Source organism: Euprymna scolopes, chromosome 34 (genome assembly GCF_053919585.1).
Source record: "Euprymna scolopes isolate OS-2025 chromosome 34, ASM5391958v1, whole genome shotgun sequence".
NCBI lineage: Eukaryota > Metazoa > Mollusca > Cephalopoda > Sepiida > Sepiolidae > Euprymna > Euprymna scolopes.
Genome location: NC_136515.1, coordinates 2,307,646 through 2,324,580, shown reverse-complemented (window position 1 = coordinate 2,324,580; position 16,935 = coordinate 2,307,646). Strand labels below are relative to the sequence as shown.

Genomic DNA, 16,935 nt, shown 5'->3' with positions numbered 1-16,935 from the left:
CCTTGTGCCTACGTTTTTTGTTCATGTTCTTTTTTTTGCCTGATAGATTTAATATCTCAATAATTAATTTTCCGTCTGATCGTTTTTCTTAATTTTTGGATATGTTCATTACTGCCACATGATAATTAATTCAGTAGACTCCATTGGTTTCACTTGAAATTCAATATTTCAATTTTCGAAATCCGCTACAATAACGAAGAAAAACCTGATTTTTTTCTAGTATTTTTTCCATGGCAGCCATCTGTATAAATTGCCGCTTTATTTATTTTTAATTTTTATTTTGGAGAGGGGGGTTGGATATGATGTTGAGACATAACTCAAGTAGATATCTCACTGCTGATGCAATTCTCTATCTATATAAGAGCCAGATACGTCCAAGGATGGAATACTGTTGCCACATATGGGCAGGAGCTGCTAGAAAAGACTTGTCCTGCTTTGATAGGGTTCAAAATAGACTTTGTGGCCTGGTGGGAGATGTCCTTTTCTCTTCGCTGCAACCTCTATCTCACAGAAGAGATGTTGCGAGTTGGTCTCTGCTTTATCGTTATTTTCATGGAAAATGTTCGACTTTCACAAGAAACACTAGACTAGCTGAAAACATTATCAATAATTTTCCCCACTCTTTATCTGTGCCTAAACCTAAACATAGATTCCATGATCAAAGCTTCTTTCTTAAAACTGCACGCCTGTGGAATTGTCTTCCGTTTTCCTGCTTTCCAGCTGTCTATAATATGGTTGTCTTCAAGTCCAACGTGAACAAGTTTCTGATGAGATGTTCCACTTCAGTTAACAAATTTACCGAACTTCCATTACTATCGATTACTATATTGTCCTTTTGACTACTCTACACTCTTTAACCCTTATCCTTGAGTGGCCTATCGGCCTTGATAAGTGGTGACGCCTATGTAAAAAAACAAACAAAAACAAACTAAATTTCTTAAAACAAAATGATTCGGCTTTTGACGGCGAGTTCTTCTCTTTCTTCTCACAGTTTTTGATGGTCAACGAAATCCGTTTTGACTCATCAAATGCAACAAAATCTCTTTGGCTTAAATTTGCAGTTTTCTACTTATTATCGCCCCAAAAACTTGACAGCCTTGTCGGAAATGGCCACTAGACAAGATGGTGGCTCATCTGACCCCCAAAAGTGGACGCAATCCTAACTCGTTTCAATTTTACTGACTCAGAAAGGTTTACGTTGCAACCGACGACGACGATGACGATGACACACGCGAGGTTAACTTCTACATTTGTTATCTGACGACCTCTGCCATAGATTTTCTTAATATATATATGTGTGTGTGTATGTGTGTGTGTGTGTGTGTGTGTGTGTGTGTGTGTGTGTGTGTGAGAGAGAGAGAGAGAGAGAGAGAGAGAGAGAGAGAGAGAACAAAGGAATAAAATATTCCTTCATTCTTTCGTGGACTTCGTTCAAAACTGGCTTTGAAACCTTTTTTCTCACAGAAGACACGTTGCGAGCCTGTCTCTGCTCCATCATTATTTTCATGGCAAGTGCTCGACCGAGCTTCAATCTATGCTTCCTTCTTCCCTCATTGCAAAGCATTCACAGCAAACACTCATTTAGCTACACCCACTGTTAACAATTTTCCCATCTGTACGGATGCCTAAGACTAAACGCAAATTCCGAGGACAAAGCTTTTTTTCTAGAACTGCCTGCTTGTGGAACTCTGTACCATGGATCTGCTTTCCAACTGACATGGCCGTTTTTCAAGTCCAATGTAAACAAGTTCTTGTTCAGCCGTCTTTTTAAATGATCAAATCCTACCAAATTTCCATCACTATCCAATATTACGGTGTTGTCTTACCGACCTCCTGACAATCATTAACTCTTATCCTCGAATCAGCTTTAGGCCTTGATAAGCGGTGACTTCCTTGTAAAAACAAAGGTTCATACTCGCCCGATTAGACAAAACCTTAAAAAAAGACAATCTATGTTGTATATTCAATTAAACTAATACGTTCTGTAGTGAATTTAAGATTTAATTTAATTTTTATTTTTAAAAAACATTTGCATTTTTTTTTTTTTTTTTTTTTTTGTGGGTGAACTTCGTTTAAATCGAACTTTAAGAGGTTCGAACACGCCCGGCTCAAATGAACACAGGAGGCGAATCACATTCTTTCCTTATTGGAGTTTATAGTTAATAGCAACTTATTTGAAAATGGAAACGTTTTTACATTTTTTAGTTTATCAAAACCTGAAGTAAGTGTTTATATAAAATAAAAAACAAGTTGGCGACCAACTACTAAATTTAAATAACATTTTTTTCTATCAATTTTATTCAAACTGCAGAACAAGTGAAGTATAGCATCAGAACAAATACTACACTTTGATCTCATTCAAAAGTTCGGTCTTTAAAGGTCTCCGTGAAAAAAAATTGACAATATTTTTTTTTCTCTCCCTCTAATTTCAATTTTTACGGCACTGCAAACCTAAAACCATATTTATACTGAGTTTTCGTTCAAACGAACTTTTATAATGGACGCTTGTTGTTTTTTGTTTAATTTCAAACTTGTTTAGCGGTGGTAATATTCTTATGTGTTCTTTGGAGTTGGCAGAGAAATATTTAACAGAAAGCGAAAACGTCAGTATTTCGAAATATCATCGTTTGATTTCATTTCCGGTTTATTCGTTTCACGGTTTTTGCTTCATCAAGAAGGAAGTCTTCACACACCATTGGATAGAAGAAGAAAAAAAAGAGCAGAAAGCGATTTTGTTCATCTTTTCAGCACAAACTGTGAGTATTATCTTTATCTCTCTCATATAAAAAGAAGGTAAAACTTGCCGAGAGCGCTCTGCTTTGGGGTTGTTTTGAAAATGGAACCGAAATTTAAATTTCGTTCCGTTTTAATCTTTTCTTTTTCTTAATTGCGGGCCCTGGATATGACCTCAAACTATATCCAATGATGAGGCCCCATCTATCGGGTTTTGAGGAGTGTGGAGCCACCCTTTAATCGCCATTGCTCCCCAGGTCCACTCTGACCCGGAGTGGTTGTACCTGTTAGGTTCCCAACTATGGGTTAAATAGAAACCGACTTGGAGACAAAAATATATTCTATTAAAAACGTTTTCTTCAAAATCACTGGATTCGGCATTAAATAACCTGAAAAGGGTTGATATGCCGTAAAACAAAAACAACCAACAATCTTAATTGCGCATGCGGCAATGCAAGCGAAAGTAACCGAAAGAATAAAATTCAACAATCGTACTTTTTATATAAAAAACGAAAGATTTTTTTACAAAAATAAAATTTTTTCAACAAACACGAAATATTTTCATTTTAAACGAAAAAAGTCAATTTGGTAAAATTTTTCTTATTTCTTTACATTAAATTCAACTCACCGTTCACATTCGAAATGTTGACTTTTATAGGCTTTCGGGTATGCTGACAACGAAGAACGGCTTTCGGAATAAACATCCCTAGCCTCCCCATGTTAAGAATGGCTTTCAGAATAGACCCCTCTCCCAACCTCCCCATGTTAAGAACGGCTTTTGGAAGAGACACCTGTAGCAGAAACAAATGGGACTTTTTTTCTTCCTCGAATCAATGGCTCTCCCCTCCTATGCTATTCGGCCACATCTTGACCAGTCAGGGGTACGGCGCATTGATACTTCCTATCCCCAAAGGAATTCGGCTAGCATCCGGTTTGAAGAAAAATAACTCATCCTTACGCAGAGGGACACGGACCTCCTTTTCCTCTCTCTCTCTCTCTCTCTCTCTCTCTCTCTCTCTCTCTCTCTCCACCTCGGTGTTATCTTTAAGGTATCGACGATTCCACTGGAATAACTACCGCGATAATACCAGGTGCCGGAGTCCAGCTTCCTACAAGGAAAATACCACATTCTCCTCAATAAACCTTTTTTGTGTTACATTTTATGAAGTTGTTGCGTTCGTCATTTCAGAAGCTTGTATTGAATTATTTATTTTATTAGGGTGTGCCCTAAAAGCATTACAAACCCTAAACACCCTTAACCTCCCCATATTAAAAACGACTTTCTTCCTTGTCAGTATATACGAAAACCTCTAAAAATTGACATTGCGAATGTGATTGGTGATTGTTCGATTTTGTTGACGCACGCATGCGTAATTAAAAAAAAAAAAAGATTAAAACAGAAATTTAAATTTCTGTTCCATTTTCAAAACAACCCTAACCCTAACCCAAGCGCTCTCAACAAGTTTTATCAAAAGGAACCTTGTCTGTGTATCTGTGCGTCATGGAATGTGAGAACTAAAGGATAAAATAAGGGAAGCAGAAGTTAACTCTGCTAAAAAGTGGAAGTCTCACATCCTTTGCCAAATTTAACGCATCTAAGAACTTTGTGTGTCTGAGTTCGTTTCCTATTGACTCCAAAACGGCTGGGCCGACTTTTATGAAATTTTGCACAAAGATACTTGGTTTTGTATCAGAATGTCTTCGATAAGTATCGATAATCGATAATCGATAATCAAAATAATCCGATTGAAGAAAAAAGCAGGCAATTTTGACTAAAATTAACATCTCACACAATTTAACATCATAAGTGCACTTAGTGATCCATGCTGAAATAATAACGTTATTATTTAGAAAGCCATTCTTAACATGGGGATGGTGCTTTGTACCTATTCTATACTTTAACCATTAAAAAATAATGGATATAATTAAAAAATAATGATCATTAAAAAATAATGGGAATCATTAAAAAAAATAATGGAGACCATTAAAATATAATTGGAACCATTAAAAAATAATGGATATCATTAAAAAAAATAATGAAGATCATTACAAAATAATGAAGATCATTAAAAAATAATGGGAATCATTAAAAAATAATGGATATCATTAAAAAAAACTGAAGATCATTAAAAAATAATGAAAATCATTAAAAAATAATGGGAATCATTAAAATATAATGGGAACCATTAAAAACTAATGGATATCATTAAAAAAAATAATGAAGATCATTAAAAAATAATGAAGATCATTAAAAATAATAAGCAATAAAAGAAAACAAGACGACAAAAATTGATGAAAAATATTTCTTTTATTTAGAAAACAGGTAGAGCAATTAAAAAAATAAAAATTTTATAAAAAAATCTCAAACAAACATAACTCAGAATTAACAATGAAAGTGCTCCCAATATTTCATTGCAGAGCATACACAGGGCAATATCCTTGAGTAATACTAATTGTTAATATAGATTTAATGGTTACTTAGCAGTTTAACTCCTGGTAATCTTCTGTCTGAGTGAAAATCGCCAGCATGCATAAAACTTATGACTTATTTCTTTTCAGTATTGATTTACATGAAAAAATCTTTTAAATATGTTTTTTTTTTTTTTTTTTTACTTTTATGAAATATGTTCGTTTACTGTTGTCATTTTTTTTAAATAATTTTTTTGGGGGTACATTTAATAATTTCCAGAAATATGAATATTTTAACAGAAATTAATGAAATTTTTAATAGTTACAAAAATATGAATATTTAAAGTAAATAAATAACAATAGTTTCAAGATAATCTAAAGTTCCAAGTATCAAAAATATGAGTTCAATTTTAAATGACACAATAAATACGAATTCAGTAGATGATATTTGAAAGTAGAAGTCTTTGGTAGATGTATAGTTTAATCAAAGCATTAAAAAATGAAAATATTGAAAAAAAAAAAAAAAAAGGTTTGTTGTACGCACTCGTTATGGAATAAATTTTTCAAACAAAAAAATCACTTAATTTGATCAATTTTTTTTTTTTTTTTTTTTTTTACAGAGGGAAATCAAACTATAATGAGATCAAGCGAATCAAGGCCATTTTTTTTTTTTTTTTTTTTTTGCAGATAGGCGGGGATGCCAGGGAAGATAATTCCAATAACCGCATAAAGTTTATCAAAATTTGACGAGATTATTTTGAAACATGGGCAGAAAAAATACCTAGAATAAATATTTTAGTTTTTTTCACTTATTTTACAGAATTTCTAAGTCCTTTATAATCCCTTTTTTTCATTTTTTCCTTTGTTAAAAGGCACTCCTCCTCGTCCCCAGAAATAGGCAAATGGCGACGATACAATCGATTTCATTAAAATTTGATTTGCCGCTGTAAAAAAAAAATTAGATCGAATGAAGTGATTTTTTTTTTGTATGAAAACTTTATTAACTTATATATAACTCTTTCAATATTTTTATTTTTTAATGTCTTCATTAAACTAAACAAGTACCAAGTATTTTTTGTTTGTTTTAAAACAGCGAGGTTTTCACATTTGTTAATTTGAAAAAAAAAAAGTTACTTGTACAGTTTAATGAACACATTAAAAACTGAAAATATCGAAAAAAAAAGGTTATATTTTACGTATCCGTTTTGAACTGAAGATCCCCCCCCGCCCCCCAAAAAAAATTAACTTAATTTGATCGAGTAGTTTTTTTGTTTTTTTTTTACAACGAAAAAACATGTTCTTATGACAGCACGTTGAAGGCAGACATCTTGGAATTAAAAAAAAAATTTTTGTTTGGATGTTCGAAAAGCCACGGGGAGATAACTCAGTTTAAAGCGCCGACACTCCCTCCCCATCTTTATTACTAGCTTTTCTTCCTAAAAATTGAACCTTTTGCTCGGTATCATAACAAATTGTTTTTTTGTTGTAAAAAAAAAAACTACTTGATGAAATTAAATGACATTTTTTTTTTTTTTTTTTTTGGAGAACTTCATTCCATAACGGATACGTACAATATAAACTTTTTCGACATTTTCATTTTATAATGTCTTGATTAAACTGTACAAATACAAAAAACAATGTACATAAATATATTTTTTAAATTATTTGCAAAAAATATATTGGTGCTTATTAAGAGAGCATCAACAAATCGATTTTTTTAATATATCGTTTTAAGCAAAAACAATATTACGTACTTACTTGTCATGTCAAAAATAGTAATATATCCAAAACTTACAAAATTCATCGAGTAGAACAACTATCATTGTGTTTTAATAAGAAAAAGTACATTGCTATAGACAACAAATATTGCCGCCATGAACAAGTAATCTAAAATATTCGTTCCGAGTTATGTCCCCTGCTTGTAAAGTCCTGTTTATTTTATAACCTCTAAGAAAATGCAATTATACTCAATTTTTCGTAAAAATTACTTTTAACTATAAATAAATTTCTACTCAATGATTTTTCGTAATTTTTGGATATATTACTATTTTCGACATGACAATAAGTACGTAATATTGTTTTTGCTTAAAACGACATATTTAAAAAAAACACACACACAAAATTTAAAAAATAGATCCGTCGATTGCATCTTAACAAGCATAAAAATATTTGTAATATTGAAAAATTAAAACAAATTATTTTTATTTTCAATATACTCCTAGAAATTTTTTTTTTTTTTGGGGGGGGGGAGGGTTGTGTATTGCTGTTCATATTAAAAACCCTTTTCTTTCTTTTTATGTAAAAAGAAAATACATTTTTGTTATATATTCATTCATCTGCAAAAAATCTAAACATTCATTTTAATTAATTTTATCAAGTTTTTTTTAGATTTTTTCGGTTTTCTTATGAGACTAGCGAGGGGTACCCGGCGTTGCCCGGGGTTTTGGAGGTGTGTGTGTGGGGGGGGGGGGTTAAAAAAAAATAAGTATGAGGATCGAACCCGAACCGTTGAGGCAAAGTTGTAAATTAAAGTGTGAAAAAAAAACAAAAAAAAAACGTGCGATGTTAACCATTGCCCCACCGCGAGATGCTAACAGAAACACATTTGAATTTATTTAATTACTTGGATTTAGCAGGTGCTCGTTTTAATGAGTTAATGAGGTCAAGTTTGACTGCGGGATTTCATTTACTGCTGAACGCTTTTTTTTTTTTTTTTTTTTTTTTCCCCAAGATGTTATAGGAAAAAGACTAACCCACATGCGGCGAGCGACAAATATTGAATATTTATCTTCCCGAAATCGAGCAAATTAAATAGACAGGCGAGCTTCGTTGTTAACTGTGAGATATTACGATTTATATGTGATATAAAAAGTTTTAAAAAGTTGTGAAGCGAGCGACCACTTCTCTGAAAGAAGTCTTTTGCAGACACACAGAAAAAGCGAACACACATACATACATTTTCGCTTTTATATTTATAGATGATCATCTTTAGTTAACTTTTACGTGTAATTATATTCATGCAGATATTCTACATGATTTAAACTTGTGTAATATTTGCGTAAAAAGGTTATAATAAAAACAAACCTCTTTCTATATATATTTATGCATGCGTATATATATTTGTTTTTAAAAATTTTGCCAACCAGTTTTTGGTCTACAGACATGAAACTTAATATATAGGGTATTCGAGCCCATGCGAAACTTTATATTTGGATTTTAGCTGGGAAAGTGTAAAAATTTAAAAGTAGAATATGCCAGGTGAAGGTCGAACAACTGCATTACTAATATGCATGCATAACGTAATAGCTATTGGTTCATGTTTCAATTTGTAGCTTTACAGCAAACATGTCTTTATTAAGCTAAACATTTTGGTTCTGATTCTCGATGGTGGCGCACAAGTCATTTTTTAAAAAACTTTTTAAATCATTACAAAATATTGGGTCCAGTATAATCTCCATCTCCATATATAATATTTTGATTGCAGAAATTTCCCTCTGGGCCAAAGTACCGTAGGTTTGCAACAACAGATGCCACATACAAATTTACTATATCTACACTATTATCCACCATCTTATGTAACTTTAGAACGCCATTTATGACACATTTTCTCGTTGTAATAAAATCCTACATTTCATCCTAGGAGCGCCATCATCAACATCGCAACCATCTTTACAGAAAGTAGTTCGTATTTTCCCCTCTACATGCCAAGTACTCTTATCGCTCCCAGTCGTCAACAAGAGGATTTCTACACTTTCAACGAATACGAGGTTGAATCTTTATTAACGTCCAAAAGCAATCAGCTTTGATCCATGTGGAGTTTCTCCTTATATCAGACAATTGCTATTCAATTTGGACAATCCTCTTTTTATGGGGAGCTGGTTTCCCCCCCCCCCCAACATCTTGGGGAAACAAAAAAAAACTAAAAAAAAGCTGCCCCGCAGTAAATAAAATACTGCCCTGCAGTCAAAGTTGACCTCATTAAGTCATTAAGTACGGACACCTGCCAATTCTTAATACTTAAATAAATTCAAACATGTTTCCGTTACTATTTTGTGGTGGCCCAGTGGTTAACGTCGCACGTTTTTTTTCGCAATTTTATTTCCAACTTCGCCTCAAGTGTGCGGATTCGATCCTTCATACTTACCTAACAAAACATTTTTTTAATTTTAACCCCCCCTCCCTCGACACAAACACCTGGGCAACGATTTTTTATTATTCTTTTGATTTGATTTACCATAAACCACACCCATCTCCAAACATCCGGGCAACACCGAGTACCCCCCACTAGTATATAATAAAATAGACGGAGTTTGTATTACTGTACACATAGATTCGAAAAAGTTGTCAAAAAAACAAATATATAACAAATAAATGTTATCAAAGGCAAGATAAGTTACTTTTCTACCAAACTGGATATATTTTTCGTGTTTTTATTCAATGTAACATGTTTATTCAGCTCGAAAAACATACAGTGTTTATCGATGTATTCGAAAATTCAAGATGGCGTCTCACACCCTCTTTAACACCGTAAGTATGGAAAAAGGTGTTATAAATAAAAAAAACTATACAAAATACTATTAAAAACCCGCCGAATATATGTCAACCTATGTCACGGTAACATATATTGAGCGAGTTTTTAACAGTATTTTATCCGGTTTTTTTATTTATAACATCTTTTCCCACGCTTACCGTGTTAAAGAGAGAATAAGACGCCATCTTGAATGTTCCAATACATCGATAAACACTGTATGGTTTTCGAGCTGAATAAACATGTTACATTGAATAAAAACACAAAAAATATATCCAGTTAGGTAGAAAAGTAACTTATCTTGTCTTTGATAACATTTATTTGTTATATATTTGTTTTTTGACAACTTTTTCGAATCTATGTGTACAGTAATACAAACCCAATAAACGTAAATATTACAGGAAAAGTAACAAGTCGGAACTTTTATGCATGGTGATTATTTTCATTCAATCACCGTGTTGTTCGAGTTTTAAATCTTCCTAACAGAAGAGTACCATGAGTTAAACTTCCAAATAACCAATTTAATTTCTCTCCATAAATATATAAAATATTCAATAATCCATTTATGAGCAGAGTTTATCTGTTTGTGTGTTTGTATATCGAATTTTTCAAGGGAGACAGTTACATGAAAACTTCCAGCATCAAATGACGCTGTTGATGTGAAGAACAGATACTACACTTTGATCTTGGCGAAAAGGTCAGAGAGCCATAAAAGTGTTTTTATGACTAGACATTTTTAAATAAATGAGAAAAAAGGTGCTAACCCTTGGATACGGAATTAAAAATTAGTAACAAAATACAGTACAGTAATACTACTACAGTATATATAATTAATACACAGTACAGTATATATTATTAATAGACATGTATATAATCAAATAACATTATAAATAACACGGTAAGGTGGGGCAAATACCGTAACAAGGGGCCGGAAAAACGTCGTATTCCACATCGTAACCTGAAAAACTGTATCCTAGGGCCACCGTATCCCGGGGTTCTACTGTATTATAATAACAAAAAAATATTGAATTTCAAGTAAAATAAATGACTTCTACTTAATTGTCATGTCGTAAATAGTAGCATATCAAAAAATTATAGAAAACGCCAGGATAGTAAATTAATTATTCATGAAAAAAGACATTCGTAAAATCTCGCGATTTGGCTTCAACATCTACTGATTTGAATTGGAGAGTTAACACGGGAGGTAATTAAATTTTCAATTTCTCACAACTGAAATCAGTTATTTTTTCTTATAAAAAAGAATAAAATTTCAACCCCCCCCCCCCAAAAAGTTGTTTTTAAAAAAATTCACAAACTATGTATATATGTTATGTTTATTTTTGTTTTCTGAATAAATTGTCTGCTACGCTACACATTGTTTCAACCGAGTTACTTCCCCTTTTGCTTACGTCACATGACCCAATATGCCAGGCCCAGCATGTAACTTTATCGAAACTGTTTTTCATTGATAATTATTTTTCTACCTTATCGTTTTCCATAATTTTGGATATGTTACCATTTGTGACATGACAATTACATAGGTAGCATTTGTTTTATATTTGAAATTCAACATTTTTTTCATTATTATAATATAGAAGCACCAAAAATATATATATATAAAATTATATAAGATCTAAGGGTCGGAAAGATCAGACGAGTGTGAAATTTTTACTAAATATTGTTATTTATTAAAAATAAAAATAATTTTTTTTTTTTCAAATATTTTAATAATAAAATATTTGACGCTTCTATACTATTGGGACGAAATTTCAGAAATCGACCAAGGCATCTCAGCGTGTATGCAAGTGAAAAATTTCTAAGTCCAAACAAGAGGGGATGTAGGTATTGATAGGTTACAATCTTATAGACCAAGGCATCTCAGCGTGTAATCAATTGAAAAATTTCTAAGTCCAAACAAGAGGGGATGTAGGTATTGATAGGTGACAATCTTATAGACCAAGGCATCTCAGCGTGTATGCAAGTGAAAAATTTCTAAGTCCAAACAAGAGGGGATGTAGGTATTGATAGGTTACAATCTTATAGACCAAGGCATCTCAGCGTGTAATCAATTGAAAAATTTCTAAGTCCAAACAAGAGGGGATGTAGGTATTGATAGGTGACAATCTTATAGACCAAGGCATCTCAGCGTGTATGCAAGTGAAAAATTTCTAAGTCCAAACAAGAGGGGATGTAGGTATTGATAGGTGACAATCTTATAGACCAAGGCATCTCAGCGTGTAATCAATTGAAAAATTTCTAAGTCCAAACAAGAGGGGATGTAGGTATTGATAGGTGACAATCTTATAGACCAAGGCATCTAAGCGTGTATGCAAGTGAAAAATTTCTAAGTCCAAACAAGAGGGGATGTAGGTATTGATAGGTTACAATCTTATAGACCAAGGCATCTCAGCGTGTAATCAATTGAAAAATTTCTAAGTCAAAACAAGAGGGGATGTAGGTATTGATAGGTGACAATCTTATAGACCAAGGCATCTCAGCGTGTATGCAAGTGAAAAATTTCTAAGTCCAAACAAGAGGGGATGTAGGTATTGATAGGTTACAATCTTATAGACCAAGGCATCTCAGCGTGTAATCAATTGAAAAATTTCTAAGTCCAAACAAGAGGTGATGTGGGTATTGATAGGTGACAATCTTATAGACCAAGGCATCTCAGCGTGTATGCAAGTGAAAAATTTCTAAGTCCAAACAAGAGGGGATGTAGGTATTGATAGGTGACAATCTTATAGACCAAGGCATCTCAGCGTGTAATCAATTGAAAAATTTCTAAGTCCAAACAAGAGGGGATGTAGGTATTGATAGGTGACAATCTTATAGACCAAGGCATCTCAGCGTGTATGCAAGTCAAAAATTTCTAAGTCCAAACAAGAGGGGATGTAGGTATTGATAGGTTACAATCTTATAGACCAAGGCATCTCAGCGTGTAATCAATTGAAAAATTTCTAAGTCCAAACAAGAGGGGATGTAGGTATAGATAGGTGACAATCTTATAGACCAAGGCATCTCAGTGTGTATTCAAGTGAAAAATTTCTAAGTCCAAACAACAGGGGATGTAGGTATGGATAGATGACAATCTTATAGACCAAGGCATCTCAGCGTGTAATCAATTGAAAAATTTCTAAGTCCAAAAAAGAGGGGATGTAGGTATTGATAGATGACAATCTTATAGACCAAGGCATCTCAGCGTGTATTCAAGTGAAAAATTTCTAAGTCCAAACAAGAGGGGATGTAGGTATAGATAGGTGACAATCTTATAGACCAAGGCATCTCAGCGTGTATTCAAGTGAAAAATTTCTAAGTCCAAACAAGAGGGGATGTAGGTATAGATAGGTGACAATCTTATAGACCAAGGCATCTCAGTGTGTATTCAAGTGAAAAATTTCTAAGTCCAAACAAGAGGGGATGTAGGTATGGATAGATGACAATTTTATAGACCAAGGCATCTCAGCGTGTAATCAATTGAAAAATTTCTAAGTCCAAACAAGAGGGGATGTAGGTATTGATAGGTGACAATCTTATAGACCAAGGCATCTCAGCGTGTATTCAAGTGAAAAATTTCTAAGTCCAAACAAGAGGGGATGTAGGTATTGATAGGTGGCAATCTTATAGACCAAGGCATCTCAGCGTGTAATCAATTGAAAAATTTCTAAGTCCAAACAAGATGGGATGTAGGTATTGATAGGTGACAATCTTATAGACCAAGGCATCTCAGCGTGTATGCAAGTGAAAAATTTCTAAGTCCAAACAAGAGGGGATGTAGGTATTGATAGGTTACAATCTTATAGACCAAGGCATCTCAGCGTGTAATCAATTGAAAAATTTCTAAGTCAAAACAAGAGGGGATGTAGGTATTGATAGGTGACAATCTTTTAGACCAAGGCATCTCAGCGTGTATGCAAGTGAAAAATTTCTAAGTCCAAACAAGAGGGGATGTAGGTATTGATAGGTTACAATCTTATAGACCAAGGCATCTCAGCGTGTAATCAATTGAAAAATTTCTAAGTCCAAACAAGAGGGGATGTAGGTATTGATAGGTGACAATCTTATAGACCAAGGCATCTCAGCGTGTATGCAAGTGAAAAATTTCTAAGTCCAAACAAGAGGGGATGTAGGTATTGATAGGTTACAATCTTATAGACCAAGGCATCTCAGCGTGTAATCAATTTAAAAATTTCTAAGTCCAAACAAGAGGGGATGTAGGTATTGATAGGTGACAATCTTATAGACCAAGGCATCTCAGCGTGTATGCAAGTGAAAAATTTCTAAGTCCAAACAAGAGGGGATGTAGGTATTGATAGGTGACAATCTTATAGACCAAGGCATCTTAGCGTGTATGCAAGTGAAAAATTTCTAAGTCCAAACAAGAGGGGATGTAGGTATTGATAGGTTACAATCTTATAGACCAAGGCATCTCAGCGTGTAATCAATTGAAAAATTTCTAAGTCAAAACAAGAGGGGATGTAGGTATTGATAGGTGACAATCTTATAGACCAAGGCATCTCAGCGTGTATGCAAGTGAAAATTTTCTAAGTCCAAAAAGAGGGGATGTAGGTATTAATAGGTTACAATCTTATAGACCAAGGCCTCTCAGCGTGTAATCAATTGAAAAATTTCTAAGTCCAAACAAGAGGGGATGTAGGTATTGATAGGTGACAATCTTATAGACCAAGGCATCTCAGCGTGTATGCAAGTGAAAAATTTCTAAGTCCAAACAAGAGGGGATGTAGGTATTGATAGGTTACAATCTTATAGACCAAGGCATCTCAGCGTGTAATCAATTGAAAAATTTCTAAGTCCAAACAAGAGGGGATGTAGGTATTGATAGGTGACAATCTTATAGACCAAGGCATCTCAGCGTGTATGCAAGTGAAAAATTTCTAAGTCCAAACAAGAGGGGATGTAGGTATTGATAGGTTACAATCTTATAGACCAAGGCATCTCAGCGTGTAATCAATTGAAAAATTTCTAAGTCCAAACAAGAGGGGATGTAGGTATAGATAGGTGACAATCTTATAGACCAAGGCATCTCAGCGTGTAATCAATTGAAAAATTTCTAAGTCCAAACAAGAGGGGATGTAGGTATTGATAGGTGACAATCTTATAGACCAAGGCATCTCAGCGTGTATTCAAGTGAAAAATTTCTAAGTCCAAACAAGAGGGGATGTAGGTATTGATAGGTGGCAATCTTATAGACCAAGGCATCTCAGCGTGTATTCAAGTGAAAAATTTCTAAGTCCAAACAAGAGGGGATGTAGGTATTGATAGGTGACAATCTTATAGACCAAGGCATCTCAGCGTGTATTCAAGTGAAAAATTTCTAAGTCCAAACAAGAGGGGATGTAGGTATTGATAGGTGGCAATCTTATAGACCAAGGCATCTCAGCGTGTATTCAAGTGAAAAATTTCTTAGTCCAAACAAGAGGAGATGTAGGTATTGATAGATGACAATCTTATAGACCAAGGCATCTCAGCGTGTATTCAAGTGAAAAATTTCTAAGTCCAAAAAAGAGGGGATGTAGGTATTGATAGATGACAATCTTATAGACCAAGGCATCTCAGCGTGTATTCAAGTGAAAAATTTCTAAGTCCAAACAAGAGGGGATGTAGGTATTGATAGATGACAATCTTATAGACCAAGGCATCTCAGCGTGTATTCAAGTGAAAAATTTCTAAGTCCAAACAACAGGGGATGTAGGTATAGATAGGTGACAATCTTATAGACCAAGGCATCTCAGCGAGTATTCAAGTGAAAAATTTCTAAGTCCAAACAAGAGGGGATGTAGGTATTGATAGAGTGCAATCTTATAGACCAAGGCATCTCAGCGTGTATTCAAGTGAAAAATTTCTAATCCAAACAAGAGGGGATGTAGGTATAGATAGGTGACAATCTTATAGACCAAGGCATCTCAGCGTGTATTCAAGTGAAAAATTTCTAAGTCCAAACAAGAGGGGATGTAGGTATAGATAGGTGACAATCTTATAGACCAAGGCATCTCAGTGTGTATTCAAGTGAAAAATTTCTAAGTCCAAACAACAGGGGATGTAGGTATGGATAGATGACAATCTTATAGACCAAGGCATCTCAGCGTGTAATCAATTGAAAAATTTCTAAGTCCAAACAAGAGGGGATGTAGGTATTGATAGGTGGCAATCTTATAGACCAAGGCATCTCAGCGTGTATTCAAGTGAAAAATTTCTAAGTCCAAAAAAGAGGGGATGTAGGTATAGGTAGATGAATGTCTTATAGACCAAGGCAAGTCAACGTGTATTCAAATGAAAATTTCTAAGTCCTTACAGGGGTGGACGTAGGTATAGGTAGATGAGGAGCTACTAGACCAACACATGTCCACGAGTATTCAATTTAAATTTCTAAGTTCAAAACAGTGTAAATAAGTGTCTGGAAGTGCCCGATCGACGCCTACTGCCATGTTGGGTGCATGTAGGCGTAGCAAAATGCCTTCTAATCTGCTAGGCACATCGGGACTTATTTTTTTTTCTGTCCTTTCTCTGCACCGTGTAGGTTGGCGTCTGGATGTGCCTCATCGGTGCCTTGGCATATAAACGTGTAATCAAGTTAAAACTTCTAACTTCAAAACGGGAGTTAGGTACCGGTAAATGAGAAGCTTATCAATCTAGACATGTTGAAATTTATAAGTTCGCACATAGTGGATAGCAAGGCGAGGAATAGGGATATAGAATAAGAAAAGAGAGATAGACAGATCTAGATAAATACAGAGGTATAAAGAGAGACAGGCAAGGGAGATACATTTCATGATTCAACTTATATGCTAATAAGAAATAGTTGGTATATCAGGAACACAAGCATTGTATTTACTAGTTAATTTTACATCAGAATACACTTGTAGATTTTATGTAGGTTTTTTTCTATAGGGAACATGCAAATAGCAGACATAACATCTAGACATATAAATATATACATAAAACAATTATAGTTATGAGATATATCTTAACTAATCCAAAAAGACAATAATGATGAATATCATCACTTACCTTGGAAAATTATCCAGGCTGTATGCCTACTCACATTCCATCAAACACCAGAAAATCATGAGCAATTGCTTGGTTGATTTTTTTTATTTTTTTTATTTTAATTTTTTTCATACACATTTGTAATTGTGTCTTGTTTTATCAAGTATTTTTGTAGTTAATCTGTGGTGTTGGGAGAGGTGTTAACATGAATCAATTTTGCTTAACATTTTTTATTATGTATATTTTTTCAGTTTACA

The 16,935-nt window shown here is 33.8% G+C and overlaps 1 protein-coding gene across 1 annotated transcript in view; it reads right to left on the bottom strand.

Moving 5' to 3' along the window:
- Window positions 1-16,721, bottom strand: part of LOC145259081 (hsp70/Hsp90 co-chaperone CNS1 homolog) — a 69,509-nt gene extending 52,788 nt beyond the window's left edge. Inside the window, exon 1 of the mRNA XM_080116717.1 lies at window positions 16,700-16,721. The gene's annotated coding sequence lies outside the window, so the exon portion shown is untranslated. The remainder of the gene's footprint in view (window positions 1-16,699) is intronic.
- Window positions 16,722-16,935: the final 214 nt, after the last annotated feature.